Here is a 17,601-nt window from a genome sequence, read left to right on the forward strand (position 1 = left end):
GAGAACGCCCTTCAGGAAAGACACAATTGTGAATGTCCAGGACTTGATTTAAATTGTCTTATAGAGTAACCAACTTTTATTTTCTAGTACTGTTAACTACTCAGCTCTTAATGGAGTTTTATGATGTCATCCATTAGATTCAAACCATGCCTTTATTAAGGAGTTTTAGCTGCTCAAAACTCAACAAGAAAGTAATTAATCCTTTCTTAATAATCAGTGACGTCTTAGAAATACAAAGAAAACATCTGAAAGGGATGTTTTCAAAGTGGTTGAATCTGTCACTTGATCTCAAACGGTGGGATAGAGGGGCGGACGCTCAGCTAGGCTGGGTGAGGGTCCTGACCCGGCTCATATCATCCCTAGAACAGATGCTTCAATTACTCTTACACTCTATGTATAGGATACGCTTCTCAAGAGGATGAGTATACCGTGTAGATTCAAGTTGGTTCCTAGGCACCAGGAGAAAACATCGAAGGTTAAGTCACAAAAGCCAGAAAGCAAGCCAGAGAGCAGGCCCCGCTGGGATTTGAACCCAGGATCTCCTGTTTACTAGACAGGCGCTTTAACCAGCTAAGCCACGGAGCCAGGTATGGGAAGCATGTTAGTTACATATTACTTCAGTATGATTTCACACACCTCAACTGTAATAAACTTAGTAACTAGTTTACCAGATGTTTCAAAAACAAAAGAATAGACATGTTTCAGTCAAAACCCAAGAACAATATTCTTTTGTAAGGATGAACAGAGGGACTGGATTAAAGTGATTGTCTCTTTTTGGATCATTGTTTCAAGGACACCACTAGACTCACTAGACTGTAAACTGGGGCGGTGGGGACACAGACCTTTATTGGACCCAAAAGATAAATGAATTGACTTTCTACTGATTATGGTTTCGTTTTCCACACCTGCTCTCTCCTCTATCCGTGTGGAAAAGGAGAGGTCACTGGTAAAGATTAGCATGTGTCTGCCACACGGGAGCAAACACTTGTGAGGATATGTCTGCACCTGTCATATGGCCCTCTAAGACGGTGGCACTCATTTCTCAACCTCACAAATGTTGACTGGCCATGGCTCATTCACAGCTGGGTTGGTCTCTGGGAAGTGTCCTCAAGAGAAGAGGCACCTTGCCCAAAGTTACACCCACCTTTGAGGGGTGCTGCATCCCAGGCCGGGTGATGGGAGAGTACAAAGCCCTCCCCCCACCCCGTATCTGCCTCAACGCAGGACATTTCTGAAGCGCCATTCCAGGCTCACAGCCCCCGGAGACATCAGCCTGAAGCCTCTGTGAAACTACAAGAAGCTCAACTTCTGCCTCTTCCCAGGACCACTCCCCTCACCCTCTGGTATTTAGTGACTCCGAGAGCGTCCGGATCAACTGAGCGCTTCCCAGGGAACTGACCTGTGACAAAAGGCAAGTATGACTGATGGATGAATGCTTTGGTCTCTAGAGATCAAAGTGAAGTCTGAATGGGGTCCAGACTTTCCGAAATAATTTACCATAGCAAGTGCCCCGGTACAATAAGAATGATATTAATAGTAACATTCTGCTCTACAACCTTCCAGAATTTCCACCACAGAACAACAACAACAACAACAGAGGACACCTGCAAGTTGTTTCAAACAATCTACAAAGTTGCTAAAAGAGTGCTAAACGGCCAGAAGAATAACTTACATTTATGATATTAAACGCAAATACTTGAAATGGAAAGTTAGAAAATAAAAGGCTAAGTTAGTTAGTCAAAAGATATGGTTCTCATTTCTAGGGGGGAAAAGTGAATGTCAAGCACTAAACATCTTACATACTATAGTGCATATCCCAGAGAAGCCCATTTACTGCTAGATATGTGCTCACAGGTACTTACAAAAGGAGGGGACAGAATGCTTTTAGGACGCGCCCAGACCGATTCACTTCTGAAAATATGAGTACCCCTGGCTTAGCTGCCGGTGAGAAGCGAGGAGAAGCGGGACGTACCAGCGAGCGGAGGATGGCAGGACGCCGCGGCCCCGCCGGCCCCTCCGTGGGGACGCGTCCCGGCAGGTGCGTCCGGCCGCGCGGGGAAGGGCGCACCTGCTCCGAGGTTTCCCGCCTTCCTCCGGAGTCGCCCGACCCGGGCCTCGGCTCCTCCTTCGGTTTCAGGTCCAGAGCTGCGTCCGGGCAGGAGGACCCCCCCGCGCCTCCCTCTTCCCAAGGGCTGGGTCCGCGGCGGCCACCCCGCGCTCGGGCGCCACCACGCGTCCCGGGAGCCGATCTGCAGCTCCGGCTCAGCGACTTTGAGCGGCGGGGTCGGCGCCCGGTCTCCAGGGTCCGGGCGGACGCGGCCTGTCCCGACGGTCCCCGGAAGCGCCGGGCCGCCTGGATTCCGCTCCCGGACATCGGCCTGAATCGTCTCGGGTTTTCCCGGAAGATCCCTCGAGGCCGAATATGCAGCTTTTCCCTTTCCTTCTCCCCTGCCCACCCCTCCAGACGTGAAGGATGCGAGGGATAGGAACGATTCTCTGTGGTTCCCGAGGCAAAGCTCGAGGAAGCAATGCTGTATGAGTGCCGTTTGTTGTTGGAAGGAAACCTCGCGTGTCTCGGCCGGTTAGCTCAGTTGGTTAGAGCGTGGTGCTAATAACGCCAAGGTCGCGGGTTCGATCCCCGTACGGGCCAAGCCTGTTCGTTTTGCGCTACGCGCGGACCTGCACAGGCCTCTGGGCGCGGGCTTTGCTTGGTGAACCTGTCTCCGAACTTCTTTGCTGTGGGTGCTGACCGCTCAGGTGGGCTCGGTCCCCTCCCCTGTCTCGGCCCTTTGCCCCTCTCTATCGGGGGCGACGTGGCCGCAGAGACCCGGCACAGCAGACGGGTTTTGTTTTCCTGTGACGAAACCCTTTTGAAAGGGGAAAAACCTGAATTTTGTTTCCTCTGAGAACTAGATGTGTGATCACCCTTCGCTGTGCGTCATTCTGCATTCCCCGCTTCAGTCTAAGACCAAACAGGACTAAAAGAATGAGAAAGAAAACTCCTCCAAAACTTTCACAGTAAGAATTGACAAAGATCTTGTTTCATGCGCCCTCACATTTATTCTAACATGAAAGGATTACATAACTTGAAACGTTATTTGAAGTTTCTTGCTTTGCGTTAATAATGCATACATGGATGATGCTTGGAAAAAAAAGAAACTTTAAAAAGATAAATGCAAAGGTTTCCCTCCCATCAGTATTCTTTGTCAGCCCACTTCTCACCATCGCCTCCTGGAGGTAAACGCTGTCCTTAATTTTCCTTCATTTATCTTTACTGGTTTTCATAGATATAAATATTTATGTTTATTGTCATTTTTCTTCTCTTCCTCGCAAAAGATGCATAATCATTAGCCCATTGTTTTGCCTTTGCACTTTTCTCTTAGTTTGTCTTGAGTATTTCTAATTGAATTTCCACTTTGTACAAGTAGGGGGAAAAAAGCATATTTTCAAATGATTTGGTTCTGCCAGCCAGGAGTTGAATCCAGAAATTTCTCGACATTATACAAAGTGTGCGGGTTTTCAGCCCAGGTACTAGAGATGATCTGCTTAAGTTTCTGTACCGTGAACACAGCACTTTCTTCCTCAGGCCATATCATAGTTAGAGACTTGAATAGGCATTCACTCCTGGCTGCTCAATAATCGAACAGAATTACAATTTTGACAAATGTTTACTGATCTCTCATTCTTCAGTTCTCCTTCATGAAAAGATGTGAAGGAATTATGAAGAGACAAACTGGAGTCCAAAAGACTGTGCACATGACTGTGATCTCTTTAAAAACCACACTGTGACTCTCATGTGGTTCAGGGGTGGAGAATGGGTACATATGAAGACAAGGGGCCAATGTGGACAATGCGCTCCCAATTGGTGAAACTGGATGAAGAAATCACACCTCATAAGTTTGTTGTTATGTTTCAATATACTAATTCTTTTAAAACACATAAATAGTGCTTGGTACATAATAACAGTTATATAAGATTTTAGTTACAACTGTTATTTTAAAATATAAGATACTGAAAAACTGGAGTTGAATTATACTGCAGCCGCTCTGGGATCGACCCCAAACTGCAGGTCCATTTTCCTCCTGTAACACCGAGTAGGATCAGAAAAATTTTGCCTTCTTTCCTTCTAGCTTCTTTGGCTGGCCTAGTAATTAAATTGAGATAAGACTGATTTCACGGGAGAAAAAAGAATTTAATTTTATACATGTGAGAACCCCATAAAAAAATGAAACTCAAAATGTGACCAAAGCAGGAAGCTTTCCTACCGTGTAGACAAAGAAACAATAAATTTGTGAAGAGTTGACAGGACGGAGGGGTTTGGACTTGGGGTGGTTCATGGGACAGAAGTAACCGGGTTTATTTGTACGGGCTTCTCAAACAGAGTCTTGTAGACCCTGAGTCCTGGTCTCTGGTGCTATGGATGTCCTCTACCCTTCTGGTGCTCGGCGGGGTCCTTTCACGTGGGAGACTTTGCTCCTGTTTTCGGGGGGCGGGGGCGGGGAGCTGGGCAAAGGAGGGTCAGAGTGTCCTTCATGCATGAGCCGTTTCTCAAACACCTTTAACTTAAAATAACCAATACGTTAAAGTGATGTACTTTGGGGTGTCGCATTCTGGTCCCCTTCAACCACATTCACTTCCAAATTCAATTTATGTTCTTTCCTACCTGTCCTAAAAATCGTTCATTGTTTCGTCTTCTCAGGTCTGCCTTCCTTGTTGGCTCACACAAGGTTCCATCCATCACTATTTCCTGGGTTCATTTTAAAACTTGCCCATGTTACGGTTTTTCCTAGCTCAGGCGCGGTATCACGGTCACGTGTCTCTTGTTTATCATTGGCATTTGATTTCCATGATTTCCTTGGGGAAAGAGGCTTTTAATTTTGCTCATTACTGGGCCCCTACATGTCTCCTGCCCTCCCTCCCAGCCCCCTCCCTTCTGCCCCACAGCTAACAGGGAGCCATTTTTGTTGGTGTTTTCAGCCGTCTCCCCAGAATTCCTTTGTGCAAATAAAAGCACATTCCAAGATATGTTCTCATTTTCACTCTTTCTTATATGCCACCTACGGCACACGACACTCACTTTTTCCCACTTAACATTATATCGTAGAGATTTCGGTATTAGTCATAGAAAGTTTATTTATGAATAAACTTATGAGAAGGTATCAGGAATATATTTTGATCTTCACCCCTGGTTCTTGGCTCATAGCTCCCCAAACCTTTGTCATTTCCTAAGAGACTCAAGTAGGAGCAGCATCCTTTGTTACAATATTTGGCCTTACACTTGTTACATTTGGTTCCTGAAATAGCGTTAGAGTGATAAATGTGAAGAGTATCCTTTCTTATTCACTACAAACTTCTTTCAGCCACACCTGAGCCTGACTTTTTTTGAGTGACTTGTTTGGAAAGCTCTCAAAACTGATTTGAGCCTAGTGTATTGGAAATGTCCGCTCGGCCCCGACCTCCAGGAAGGGAACGGGGCTGGAAGCGGAAGTGGCCTAGGCCTGTAGGCTTGTGCTCTTTTCTGTCCAAATGCTTTTCTCTTCTGGTCTCCACCATGGTGGTCAGAGAGCCAGAAATTCTCTCCTTCCCCAGCTCCCTCCCAGCTGGGGTGGCTGGGGTGTGACCTGGGTCTCAGCTTTGAGATTCCAGTGAAAATCACTCGTGAGGGGCTTCTGGAAACATTCCTTAAAAGGGAGCAACTTCTCTAAAGACGGTGACGTCTTCATCAAAGGCAGAGAGTGACTTGGCCAGCATGCTCTGTCACCTCCTTACCCTGTACTTTGCTCTCTGTCTGGTTTGCGGACAGGATTCCGGGAGGAACAGAAGCCAGCCCGGGGGTGTGATGACAAAGCCACACGACAATGACGGTTAAGGAAGAAGACAGACGGTGACCCTGGTGACCAGCGGTGCTGGCCCTGCGTGATAGACCTCAGGACCTGTTAAATGACCTACTTACCCCAGAAGAATGGAGGCTTTTCTCGTGTTGTAGACACCATCCATGCCGGGGGGGGGGGGGGGGGGGGGGGATGAATTAGCCTCTGCCGGCCCGTTCTCACCGTGTTCCGGCCCCGCCCCTGCAATCCTCATAACGATGTCACCAGATAGACCAACCTGTGGGAGATGCAAATTTGGATGCCTGACCCCAGACCCTCTGAATCAGGCTCTGGGAACAAGGGCCCAGCAATCTGATTTCACAAGCCTTCAGGTGATTCTGATGCATCCTGAAGTTTGCCAAATCGCTCTCTGTAGATAAGTAGTGTCCTCATTTTATAATAAATAGGCTGACCCTGGCCAGTGTCCTACAGCTAGAAAGACTAACCACCGAGCGGGTCCATAATGACGGCACTACATCCCATCTTAAGGACGCCTATTCTGGAGAAGTGGTCCCCAGAATTCGAAAGCATACCCCCTTGAAAGGTGGTGCACTCCCTCACACACTGTTATATTGGCGCATAAAATTCCACATCATAAGAGTAAATAATGGTAAAGAATATGATTGCCAGTACATTGTAAATTGTGACATTTTAAAATGTGTTCCAACACTCTCCTAAATTTTTCCAGTGGGATCGAAATACCCTAGTGATGGTTATTTTAAATAGTTATCAAACACTTGTTTAGTTATTTATTTTAGTGTATTTATTTTGACAGAACACTCAGGGGAGGGGGAGAGAGGAGAAAGAATCCCAAGTAGGCTCCGCCCTCTGAGCACAAGGCTGACTTGGGCTGATCCCATGAACCCTGAAATCGTGACCTGAGGGGAATCCAGAGTCGGACGCCTGACCAACTGAGCCCCCCAGGCGCACCAACTATCACCCATTAAGAAAATCATTTTCTTTAACATTTGAAATTTTACGCCCTCCTCTTCTGTGCCTGAACTTGTATTTTCATTCCCCAGCCCACAAAATATACGCTATTGTAACGTGGCTACTTTTGGTCTACCCTGTCTTACTTCTCTGCAACAAAAAGTATAAACAGTGAACTTAAATTTTTTAAAAAAAGTTCCATTGACATAATAGCTTTAAGAGGTCATTTGTTTTCTGTATAATTTTTATTAGTGTAAAATCAAACCATTGTGAATGTATTATATATTTGATAAGTTAATAAAGTAAAATTGAGTTGCAAATTCACTCTTAAGGAGACAGATGTGGCTAAGACTTTCTAATTAATGCATGCATCTGTGGACAACTATTCTTCATTGCAAGAATGAGACAAGTTCAATATCAATTTTATGTCTGTTTCATATCGTAGCTCTGAGAGATTTTATTACATCAGTTTATACAAATCAGTAGGTGGGAATTCAAGGAGTGTGAACTAGGAATGCTGTTCTGATTTTTCTGCCATGTGTATTACACGCCCAAATCCCGTTATCCATCAGAAGAATGTTTTTGTCACTTGTCGCTGACAGCTGGGTTAGAACGTCCTCACGTTGTGCAAAGCGAATGCAATAGGAACCATTGTGTTACAAGGCCGGTGAGGCTCACTTGCTTCCTGACACCGTTATTTCAGAGTCCTTTTGTGAGATGCTTTGAGGAGGCTGTGCCTCTTGGGTCAGCGTGAAGGGTGTGACCCGGGATGGCGGGGCGGAGACGGCTTGTGACGAAAGGGCCCGTGGGAAAGCAGCAGGCTTCGGGCAGATCTGTCACACACGAGTCCACGTGAAAGGCCAAGGTCAGCAAGTTCGTTCCCGTACAAGTGTGTGTCCACGTGTTCCCACAGCGGCGCATACGCCCCGGGTAGAAAACTACAAGGAGCTAAGAGATGGCTCTCGGAATCCTCACCGGCTCCTTCCACAGGATTGAAACAAGTAGATCACTGCGGGTTAGTCTCTCCCTGGGGAAGCAGGTGTATCCGCCAAAACAGGGAGCCCACCTGCAAATCAGATTGACCTCCCGGGGTCAGTCCACAGCTGAGAGGTGGTTATTTGAGTATCTGGAGGCATCTGTAACCTTTTCTTCACTTTGTGTACCCCACTGTTCAACTTAATGCTATTTCTTAAACATTGTTACTAAAAGATAATAACTATTACATTCTGAAGAGTGAAGGTCAATAAATATTTCTTGGATGAATGTGTAATTTCTTGCTGCTTCCAAACCTCTACTTCACGTATTTTGAACACTACATTCCGTCACACAAAGAGTATTTTGTCCCTCAGAGGAAAACAAAACTGGTCATAAGGATGTCATTTTCTCCTTCTCTCTTCTCGTTCCAGGAAGCCTACACTTGTTTTCCTTCCCTTCTCTGGAGGTGTAGGGGAAAGAGGTTTTCAGATCCAACTCCTTCCTGCTTGCATAAACTCCTCTGAAAAGAAGCCACACTTGTGCCGTTTGCAAAAGGGGAAATGTTATGTGTAAGCTAAGTACTGACGAAATAGAGATCTCCAAAATCTATTACATGAAAAATGGAGCTGCAGAATACTGGGTAAATATCTTCTCTTTTATGTAAAAGGTAAAATAAGACGATGTTCATATTTGCAAGTGTCATTAGAAAAAGGAAGATTGCATAAGAACCGGAGGTAAAGGGATCAGTGAGCCCCACAGAGACAGAGAAGGAGGGACCATAGATTTTGCAGGAACCTTCGAATAGTCTCTTATTTTTGAGCCAAGTGAATAGACTACTCATGCAAAAACTATATATATATGTATACATACACACACACATATGTATACATATATATAGAGAGAGCATTGTTTCTTAAATTCTGTTGTGCTGAGGTTGGTATAAATTGTTCCTCCTTATTTTTTACTCAGGTTTTTGCTTACACTGAACTGGTGTGATGGTTAATTTGGGTCATGGGGTCCCCGATACTTGGGCAAGCAAGTGTTTTCAGGCGGGTTTAACATTTAAATCAGTAGACAGTAAAGCACATTGCCTTCCCTACTGTGGGTGGGTCTCATTCAATCAGTTGAAAGTCTGAGGTAAAATTGGGTGGCTCTCGCCTGAAGAAGATGGAACTCCTCTTGCCAGACTGCGCGTGAGTGAGCTGGGACATCCCGGTGTTCCGGAAACACCGGCTCTTCCGGAGTCGCAAGCCTGCTGGCCTTTGGCCCGGAGCCGCACGCCGCTCTCCCCACCTCCCAGCACCCAGAGCTGAAGACGCTCAGCCTCCATCTGCGCAGGAGCCACTGTGGATCTTCCATCCTGTCGGTTCTGCTTCTCTGGGGGAGGCAGCCGCCGGTAAAGACGGGCTGGCCCAGGGAGGTGGGGGGAGTGTGGGAGTGTGGCGGGCTCTCCAGCTTCTGCGCAGAGATGAAACCGACCCTGATAGCCTGATGCTTCTCCTTGAATGCCTTTCCTGTTGAAAATAAAAGCCACCTGAGGGTCTCTTCCTTTACCCAGAAAGCCTCAGTGGGAGGGAAGAGACTTAGTTTTTCCCTCAGTGTCGCACTCCCAATATCAAGATTCATGTTGCACAAAAAAGAAAACACACACACACACACACACACACAGGGGTGAATTGGCAGCTATTAATTGTGTGTTGGATGATGAACTAGTATCTGTAAAGGCCTGTTCAGGGCTCATATATCGTGGGAGGGCAGCTTGGAGGCCACCACGGAACTCTGCCTGGAGAGACACAGGGGAGGTTGGGGCCGAGCAGAAATTCCCCAGCATCCTGATGATCAGGAGGAAATGCACCAAAATCAGGTGCCCGCACAACAGGTGCGGACCCACCTGGCGGCAGAGGGGGGTGTGGGATGGTCATTTCAGAGCAGCTGACTCCCTGGTGGGGAAATGTGATGTGAGAGAACTTGGGCAGCGACAGAACTGGATGGCGGTGTCCTTGGGCGCAACGGTCCGGACAACTATGCTAACCGACCGCCAAGAGACTGTTGTGTTTTGGGGTAAAATCTTTGCCATCTGGAGTCTCATTTCAGAAAAAAAATAAGCCATCCACTTCCACTCATCCTCTCTCTGCCTCCTTCACGGGAAAGAAGAGAGCCGGCAGAACCTGCCGTGGTAGGAGCAGGCTTGCCTCTCCGCCCAAAGTTAGTCTTTCTCAAACGGACTCATTTCTGACTGTGGAGACGCAGAGGAAGTTCCTTCCTTCTGCCTGAGCAGGCCAGGAGCAAACATGAAGCTCAAGGCTCACACTTGAAATTCAACGCCGCTCAGGAAAATGGTCCACTGAGCTGCCCCCAGGATCAGAGAACTTTCAAATGTGGAATCTCAGTGTTTGATCTCAGAGCATCAAAGCAATTTAAGTATCAGGACACATTTTATCACATCTTCAGTCTATGTCGGGGTTTCTGTTAAGGATAGCTACAAAATAAATAAATAAATAAATGAGTTTCTCCTTAGGGGAAAGATGACAAATCTACACAGACGCGTTAATTCAGGAGGCATTTACCACGAGGTAAAGGTTATTATCTTCACGTAACAAAGGAAGAACTCAAGGCTCTGTGAGTCTGTGGGCAAGCCAGAATTAGAACATTGGTTGTCGAGTTCCAAAGCTCATGGGCGTTCAGATCATCTGGTCCCATGCACTTTAAAGAACAGAGGTTAGTAGTCTGGCATTTCTATGATTGGGCAGACTACGGACATTCAATAATACGGTGTGGAGATTACTGGTATGTTGGGGCCCAGTAGGCAATAATAACCCTCACACAATATTTTGCCTCTTGGGCCGCACATGTGGCTTCTGCTCATCCTGTGATTTACTTTATTTTCTGGCTCTTTGTCTACTGTAGGGAGTGAACATAATCCTCTCCCAAAAGATTTGCTTAAGGATAAGCATCCCACCCTTGAATAATTAATGCAGGGCGTTAAGGAATGTATATCTCCTCATAGAATTCTTCAGACTTATCATATGTTTAAAACCAGACTATTATTAGGGGATTCTTTTTGCAATGACTTAAACCTGTTACTTACTGATAAGAATGATGTAATCACCCAGGGTATATAAGAACCTGGCTATCTTAATAAAGGTGCCTTTTTTACCAACCGCCATCCATGCTGTCTGTCTCGTCTGTCTTGTCCGTCTTCTTTTCTAGAGATATTTTTGCCGACACCAACCCCCTACTCGTGACCTTTCGACTGTGGTGCGTGGGTTGGTACCCCGCATACACTGGTAGTCCTCTGGAAATAAGGTAGAGTTAGATCTGTAGCTCACATATTAAAACACAGGGGAAAATCGGACACATCAGAGATCTAAATACAAAAAAGAAATCCTGAACATTCTAGAAGAAATGGCATTGCCTGTCACTCTCCCTGCTCTTGTGCAGGGGGGTGGGGTGGGAATGGGGGGTGCAGGGAATACACATCTAAGTCAGACATTGAACCAGAAGGCTGGTCACTGTAGTGCACACAGTCAAAAGTGTTGTCCCAAACTCCTGCAGAGTTCAAAGGCAAATACGTGACTTACCTGTGACACAGCATAAGGCCTGGTGGACTCACGGTGGAAGAGCTCCTGCACATCCTAAGAGAAAGGAGTACAGGACATGGCAAGTTCACAGAAGAGGAAGCCCAAGGGGACCATAAATGTAACAGTATGGCCAACAGCACTACCCAGAGGGAGGCAAGAGAGAGCTCCCAGAGGGGAGGGAGCGTGTTCGCATTTGAAAACACCCCCCTTCTGTGGGTGCGGGTTCAGCTGTGCCGCACAGGGAGGAGAGGGGGCCCGCCTAGCTGAGTGGGAGGTCCACCTGGCAGGTGGTTCTCCAGCGGGGGCCACGGCGCCCAGCCTCCAGGGCTCTATCTGCCTTGGAACAGAACGGCCTGGAACATGAACAGCTTAGGAAGACTGCTGACTTGGGGTGGCGGGTGGAGTGGGGGTGGCGGGCATTTGGAGTAAAAAACGGTTCGTGCGCATGACGCTGGAAACAGAAAAAACAGACACAAGGTGGGCCCCACGTCGCTGGCAACGTCCCCAGAAGGGACCAGCCCAGGAAGCTCACCCTACCGGGAGTGGGGTTCGAACCCACGCGGGCACTTGCCCATTGGATCTTAAGTCCAACGCCTTAACCACTCGGCCATCCCGGTGGTTGGCCCCTGCTCCTGGCTTTTTTTTTTTTATTAGAAGCGGGGCATTTGGGCTTCGCCAGAGGGAAAGTCCGGCTGATTCCTGACTCTGGGGAGCTGGGTGGGGACGTGAGGCGGGTCATCGCAGAGGAGACAGCGCCCTCCCGTGCCCCCAGCTCACCGCCTGTGCTGCAGAGACGCCATTGTTTGCTGCCAAAAGGAAAACGAATGGGGAAAAGGTGGAGAGTAAGCCCCGCCCCGGTGCACCTGCTCCCTCGTTTCCCTGCGGCCGCTGTTTGGACTCTTGCTTAAGAGACAGCCGTTTTCCCTGCCCTGGTGGCCCTTGCCCCAGACCTCTCCGTCCCCACTCTCCCGCCCCACCCCCCACCCCTGGTCTGGGCAGAGGGGCTGGGGCCCAAGGGAGGTCAGCTTAAAGGAGCTCGCCCTGGGGGTAGACTTGGAAAGCCCGAGAGGACGTCGAGGCAGTTCCCGGTCCTGACTTTGATTCTAATGGCAAGGGGCTGGAACCGCCTGCCCAGGGAGTCCCTGGAGGAGCAGAGGGTGGGAGCCCTCCCCACAGCTCTGGGACAGGGTGGACCCCAAGAATCCTAACTGCACCGGGCACACGCGGGTGACCACCGTCCATGTCTGCGGACCACACTCTATCGAGGGTGCTAGAAGTTGTGGCGGGGAATATACCCGTCCATGAAAGAGGCTCCCAGATGGGACACTTGGGGTCTCCTGAGCTGAAATCAAGTCTGGAGCGCAGGTTGGAATTAACACCACTGAACACCTAGAGTGTGACAGGGTCCTCAGGTAACCGAGGAAAAGCACCGCAGTACCAGGCCGTTAGGTCAGCTCTACCTGACAAGCAAAGAAGAGTCTTCCAGATTCTCACTTGATAAGGCCCAATCCTTGTTTGGAATGTTCAGATTGACCGGATCCACATCAAGAACTTTCTCTTTGTCTGCTAAATTCACCCACAGAGAGGGGCCCCCTCAAGTCCTCTGGTTGTACGGCTCTGGGTTCTGTCTTTGCCCAGACAAGGTTCAACTCCTAGAAAGGAGATACGGCCCAAGGGCCCTGCACTTAAGAAGCTGGGAAGGGAACCCAGATCTCTCATTTCTGGGGTAAGAATGGGGCTGGGGCTGGGGTGGGACATGACTGCTGGTCCCACAAAAACCAGATCAGAGATAGCATCCTATGTGTATAGACAGACACAAAGGTTTCCAGAACATTCCATGACTATTGTTCTTAACATGGGCTACCCAGTAGAATTAGCTGGTAATTTAAATTCCTAAATGTGGAAGTAAAAACTAAAGCTACTAGAAGTATATGAAGAAAAGAACTTTTAACAACTTCAAAAGCACAGACAATAAATAAACAAACTCTGGTATTTGCTTCCATTAAAATGAAGACTGTGTAAAATAAAGGACATAACAAATATAAATAAATATGATGATGGGAGAGTATATGTAAATTGTCCATAGTAACAAGGGCCAGTGAGAGACACAGGTAGACAGACAATATGGTGGCAAGAAACCATGAACAACAGTAAAGTCACAAGGAAATGGGCAAACAGGACACGTAACTTGAGAGAGAGCTATATGAAGACCAACAGATGTTGTACAAAAACTTTCAAAATCATTAATGGCCACCGAAATAAAAAATAAAAAGAGGCGACATTACTGCCATCCAACTGGCAAAATTAAAGAGTAAAGTCAACTGTTGTAGGACTAGGGAGAGAAGAGCCCTCCGACCCTGCCCGGACAAGGTGGGGGTGGGTGTCCTTCTGGAATTTACTCAAGGGCAGGAAATCCCCCTCTAGCCCCCCTCTGCTGCTTCTGAACCTCCCCCAGCCCTCGCACCCCCTCAAACCCTGTGCTCGCGGGGAAAGCCCACCCGAAAGGCAGGGAGTCAGCATTGCTGGTGGTCTTGTGAGATGGGAAGAAACTCCATTGTCCCTGCTCGGCAGTGGACGAGTGAACTGTTGTAAATACGTACTTCAGCGACGTCAGACGTTGCAGGACGTGTGTGCACGCAGCGCCGTGGATGGCACTGAAAGTCCTAAGGCTCCCGAAAAAGACCACGGAGACCGGGGCCGCGGGCCTCCGCTCCTCCCTGCGGACTCACGGCTGCAGGGACGCTCTTCCCTGTGGAAACACGGACGCCAGACAGACAGATGTGAGGGCCCATTTCTGGCATTTGCTGACCCTGCGGGACCTCGAGCCCTGACGGATGGGGGATGGAGGAGGGGAGTCTCCCGAAGGTTTTAGCTTACTGCCCAGAGGCAGTTTCCAGGCCCAACACGAGGAGGACGAGCCAGGCAGGGTCCCTGCACTGGGACACAAACATAGACTTTCAGGGAGGCCAAAGCGGCCGGGGATCGGGGATCGGGCACAGGGCCTGGAGGGGAGAAAGCCGCGCAGAGAGGGCTCCTGGGCTGGCAGAGGGACCCGCCTGTACCTTCAGTCAAATACTGACTCACACTCAGATGGGGTTAAAACTCGGGGGGGTGTGGGGGTGTGGCAGAAAGAGCCACTGGGAAAAAGGAAGCCACCTATAAAGCACTGGAAATAGCCCCCCCCCGCTCTCCTGAGACATCCGAATTTTCGGGGATCAGGTGCAGTCCGCCCCCTAGGTCTGCATCCCCCGCCCAGGGGTGGGTGAACCGCAGGAGGGACAAGTGAATCCTGAGGAAAGTTCTACCTGCACCTGGAGGAACAGGGCTTCTGGGCTAAAGGGCAGCGGATTTAGAAACGCAATGGCCTGCAGTCATACCGAGCGTAGAAAACAATCCTATGAGCTGGCCAGCTCAGCTGAAGAGATTCCCAGAAGGAATTGTGAAGGGGATGCTTCGCTTTTGTGGCTGCTCACAGTAAAATGTGAGATGTGAGACGTGAAGGGGAGAACCGGTAAACACAGATGAGCCGGGACTCAGAGGGCTTGCAGGAGGGCTGGTTTTCGTCCCAGCTGCTCCGGGTGAAAAGCGATGCTGAAGGTAAGAAGTGACTTTCAGGCAAGAATTAAATCCAGAGCACTGTCAGAAAATGTGGCCTGAAGATGGAGCCAAAGGCATGATTGTGAAATCTGTCCTGGGCACTCCAAGGGGGTGAGGGGCTTGCCCTGCCTGTGCCATCCACAATCCAGCTCAGTTGGAAGCCGAGGTAAACAAGGGCTTATTTTCATGAGGTTTGCGAACGTGGCTTTGTTTAATACAGAGGTCGGCCAACTTTTTCTTCAATGGGCCACATAGTAAATATTTCTGGCTTTGTGGCCCTTACAGTCTCCGGTGAAGCTGCTCAGACCTGCTCTGTAGCGGGAAAGCAGCCGCAGATCACAGGAAGAGAGTACGTGTGGCCATGTTCCAATAAAACTTTATACAAACAGGTAGCTGGCCAGCTTTGTCCATGGGTCACAGTTTGCCAGCTCTCAGTGTAAAGGAATAAACTCCAACAGTGTTCATGAGATCAAGAGCATGGACCTCTTGAACTAAAGGGATAGAGGCCCTGGAAAAATGAAAAGAAAATGAAAGTGAAAAGGGGGCCTGGAACCTCCCAGACTAGGGCAGGAGGTCGGCTCAGAAGACTGTCTTCAGCTGCAAGTAAGAGAACATTCTTCTTCACAGGATGGATGATCCAGAGGGCGGAGCCGAGGGTCTGGGAGAAGAATTCCCAGACAGCACTGCTGAGTCCCTAGTCAGACAGCACTGCTGAGTCCCTAGTCAGGAAGCGTCATGTTCCCGCCAGCGTCTAGAATCGCTGTGGACAGTGCGTCTCCTGTTTCTGTTCTTCTGGAACAGGAGTGTGTCCGGAGCCGCCCCCTGCCTCCTGTGCGCGTCTGCTGGGAGGCAGTCACTCCTAAAGGACTTGGGTGTCGCCGTTAAGAAGAACCCTACCCGAGGATTCCCTCCCGGGGGAGGAGCTCTCCCTGGTGCTGACGAGGCCGGCCTGGGGCTCACGTTGATCTTATAAAGGAACCAGACTTGGAGGGACTGAGGGAGAGTATTTTGCATGTGGGAGAAACAGAATCATTGGAGGTCGAACGTCAGGGGGAAATACGGATAAAATCTGGGGCCTTGTTTCTAATGTCGCTGCCCACAGAGGGACAAAGGAGAGGAGAGTTTATAGGGGCAGCGCCGGCTCGCTGCAGGGCCTGAGGGAACGGATGGTTCTCAGAACCCAGCCCGACGGTTTCCTGAGCAAGAGCTTCTCAACACACCTCTCGTTCTCTGGCCAGAGCGCTGCCCTGGGTTCTGACCCAGAGCCGGGTTCGTCTTCTGGTGAAATCCTAAAGCAATTGCTAAAATAAAAACACTCACTGAGGTGTGAAATTTCATAAAACAACATGTGACAAGGAGGGGCGGCCTGTTGGGCTCTCTGGCTTAGTTGGTTAAAGTGCCTGTCTAGTAAACAGGAGATCCTGGGTTCAAGTCCCAGCGGGGCCTTTGAGGTTTTATAATAAAGTAAAGTGTTCAAGACAAATACAGGCAATGGGTAAAAAGTAAACAAAACAAAACAAAATTTGGTTTATACCCGACGAAACCCTCGGATATGGAGTCTACCTGTCTGAGGCACTTTGTAAGTCACCATGAATTAGCAAAGCTACGCTATGAACTAGACGTGAGCTATAACTTTCTAATTTTAAGCTTCTACAGCTCCTCCATGTTTCCTAAGAAGCTCGCAGTCTCCCTCAACATTTGGCTTTTAATGTAATTCACAAAGACGGCAAGACAAAGAGACAAAACGTGCATAGAGTATAAATCAAGTGCTGAGATGTTCATCCCTTCCTCCCCCGTGATTGCGGATTCCAGGACGTCACGGAACATTTTGAAAAGTACAGTAACGAGATAGAATGTTGCAAGAGTAAGAATGGTGAGGAAGCAAGCAGAACAGAGCACAACACAACAGGAAACACGAAGCCTCACGAGAGACTGGAGGCAAATGGGACTTGAAGTCCTTAGATTAAAACAAAAGGCTGGAAAAAAAATCAAATCCTAGAAAAAAATTTTAATGTCTTAGTTGACCTTTTCCTTTTGATGTTCTAGGACGTGTCTTCGTACAGTCTTCGAGGCCACCCCTCCACCTCAGGAGGGTGCACGCCTTTTGTTGTCAAGCAGAAAGTGGCAGAGGTCTCAGCCTCTTGCTCCTCCCGGGACGGACCAGTGAAATTGCATGATGGCTGCTTTTGTGAGCTTTTGGGAGAAGAACGTGTGACGTGATTTGTGGGCTCAGTGCGAGATGAAAACACAGGGCTTTCTGTTTAAAAGTTATTGAGAATTTCAACCAGCAATAGCAGAGCATTGGGTCAGGCGTGTGGTCTGCCAGCCACGATGTTGGCCCTCTTTGGGAGTCCAATTTTTTGCCCAAAGACTGGATTTTAAAGGACACCTGCAACGGAACACAGTCCAAGGTGATGGTCAAGGATACCACGTCCTTTTAGAAGACCCAGGAGCTGGCAGGTGCTGACTGGAGAAACCACCCCACTGGTAGGCGACTATGAAAGAAACTCGGTTCGGGGGTCTTCTCTACACCTGATATATTTCTCTGGCTTATGTTCTTTGCCCAAGCAACTCCTTCTCCCAGGTGCCCCTCTATGTCACCTGGCCTGGTGACAGGGCACACAGAAGCCACCCTGTCTTGGTGCATC

General features: G+C 48.6%; 4 non-coding genes across 4 annotated transcripts; 2 read left to right on the forward strand and 2 right to left on the reverse strand.

Annotated features, from left to right (window-relative positions):
* Positions 1-511: 511 nt before the first annotated feature.
* On the reverse strand, positions 512-585 carry TRNAT-AGU. Its single transcript has one exon. It is a non-coding gene; the product is annotated as a tRNA-Thr (tRNA).
* A 1,991-nt stretch (positions 586-2,576) lies between these two features.
* Positions 2,577-2,650, forward strand: TRNAI-AAU. Its single transcript has one exon. It is a non-coding gene; the product is annotated as a tRNA-Ile (tRNA).
* A 9,240-nt stretch (positions 2,651-11,890) lies between these two features.
* TRNAL-UAA lies at positions 11,891-11,973 on the reverse strand. Its single transcript has one exon. It is a non-coding gene; the product is annotated as a tRNA-Leu (tRNA).
* A 4,352-nt stretch (positions 11,974-16,325) lies between these two features.
* On the forward strand, positions 16,326-16,399 carry TRNAT-AGU. The gene has a single exon. It is a non-coding gene; the product is annotated as a tRNA-Thr (tRNA).
* Positions 16,400-17,601: the final 1,202 nt, after the last annotated feature.

Source organism: Suricata suricatta, unplaced genomic scaffold, assembly GCF_006229205.1.
Source record: "Suricata suricatta isolate VVHF042 unplaced genomic scaffold, meerkat_22Aug2017_6uvM2_HiC HiC_scaffold_187, whole genome shotgun sequence".
Taxonomy (NCBI): Eukaryota; Metazoa; Chordata; class Mammalia; order Carnivora; family Herpestidae; genus Suricata; species Suricata suricatta.